A 2,505-nucleotide genomic window follows, 5' to 3' on the forward strand; every position below is an offset into this window, starting at 1 on the left:
CTCAACTAATCCATTTTCGGTATTCAACATAAATATTGTCTTCAACAATAGGGTTGAAGAATTTATAGAATGAGTTTGTAATTTAAATATATTTTCATATATTTTGTATTTTGTTCTGACATATCTTATGTATAACAGTATCTGGCAAATAAATAAATAGGCAGGCTCAAAACAAATCTATTAAATGAGTATACACAATCCATATAGCTTTCCAAAGTCACTGCTATGAAGATGATTTTAAGCATCCAGCATGGTAGCCTTGTTATTGCTCTCCAAATTTTATGTTGCTCATTGTCATTTAATCTTTCCAGGATTTGGGACTCTTTGCTAGCTTCTAGAACTTTCTAGTTATTTGTATGCATTTTTCTTAATCACATGTGCTGAAAACGTATACTCAGCTGTGTCTAGGAATTCTATACCTGTGACTTCAACCAACCAAAAAGTGAAAACATAATATTATCAAAAGTTCTGTATTGTACTTTTTATTATTATTGACTAAACAACAAAGTATAATAAATAGTTTCATACTAATCACATTAAACTTGTTACTAAATACAATCTCATAATGATCTAAAATATGCAGGAAGTTACATGTAAGCCATAAGCGAGTAATATACTATTTTATATAAAATAATGTCCATCTGCTCATTTAGGTGTCCATAAGGGCCCCATGATATGATCTCTCCCCACAGGTATCTGTCTTGGGAAAACCACAAATTAACTGACTAGTTTATAATATTGAGATAGTTTCGTTATTGTTGTATTTTGCCTCATTTATCAGTACTTGGGCCATTGTAGAGCCCTAGCCCAAGTTCTTATCAGAGCTTCTCAATTTAGGATCCTAAGAATATAATATATTTAAAGCATATTATAATGTAATATAACAGATTTATAAGTACCTTATTATGTGTGTGTGTTTCTTGTCATCTGCTATTTTAAAATGCACCGATACTTTAAATGTAAACTGTTTTTTTCTGAAAGCAATGTAAAAGATTTTTCTCATAGCCATGTCACTAATTTCTCTCATAATACCCAGAACTGGTTATATATATTCAACATGTGTTTATTGAATGAAAATCAAGATATCAAAACTCATTTGCTAAAGAATCTCTAGGAACATAATCTTTTAAAATCTGCAACATTCATATACATGATAAGAAAATATTGTGAAGTCGCAAGACAGGAGATGTGGAAATTATTCTCAGAGAAAGGATGCCCTCCAGAGAGCTATGCTCTCCAAGGACCCAAACAAATCATGTGCCACAAACCTTCATACATGCTCACTAGTGTGTACACACACACACACGTGCACACACACACACACAATTAATAAATAAAATAATTTAAATATACAGGACAAAATATTACTATTAACATCCATAAGCTAGCAAAAGCACAATGTAGAAAAACTGAGAAATTTATCAAAAGCTATACAGCAAAGCTGAAAGATGGAGAAATTGAAAATAAGAACAGGTAAGTAATAAATAAGGAGATAAATTTGTAGTAAAAGTGTATCATCAAAGAAAAGCCTAGACCAGATAGCTTTATAGTTGGATTCAAATAAACATTTACAAAAGAACTGTTATCACAATTCTTAGATATCTTCAAAAAATAGAAGATGAACAAATGCTTTGAAACTCATCCTGTGAAGCCACCATTTACATACACTAAAGCCAGTCTAAGGCAATATAAGAAAAATATAGCCCAATATCACTACTGATGATAGATATAAAAATCCTCATCAAAACACTGACAAAGTCAGCGGTGCATATAAAGGACCATTCAACATGATCAAGTAGTATTTACTACTGAACACAAGTTTGGTTTGATAATCCATAAATCAATAAATGTGATTTTCCATATGACAGATGAAAGAAAAATGTATAGTCATTTTTTAATAAGTGAAAAAAAAGTACTGGATAAAATACACATTTCCTTGATTAAAACCGCCATTGGGGCCAACAAGGTTGCTGTGTGAGTAATGTGTCAGCCCTGCAAGCACAAAGACCTGAGATCAGATTCCCAGGACCCCACATAACAAAGCGGGACATGTTGCCCATGCTTATTATTCCAGTGTCGTGGAGGTCAACACAGAAGAGCCCTGGAGTTGGCACCATGATGATCTCCTCTAGCCAAACTGGTGATCAGGTTCAGTGATGCCTTAACTCAAAAGTGTTGGTGAGAAGTGATAGAGAAAGGCATCCAAACTGCATCCAATTTGGATTTCTGGCTTATGTGCATACATGAGTACGCGCACATGCGTGAGCGTGCGCACGCAGACACACACACTCATTTAGAAGCTCTGAAAAAAACATGTATAGAATATATATATATATATATATATATATATATATATATATATATATCCCTCCTATATATATGATATAGGGGATGAGATTAGCTGAAATGTCAAAACAAAAAGGGGGAGGGATATATATATATATATTATGGTACACATCAAATGCTCCCACAGCCCCACAGCTATGTTAAACTCAGTGGTAAGAA

Source organism: Grammomys surdaster, unplaced genomic scaffold, assembly GCF_004785775.1.
Source record: "Grammomys surdaster isolate TR1022 unplaced genomic scaffold, NIH_TR_1.0 98, whole genome shotgun sequence".
NCBI lineage: Eukaryota > Metazoa > Chordata > Mammalia > Rodentia > Muridae > Grammomys > Grammomys surdaster.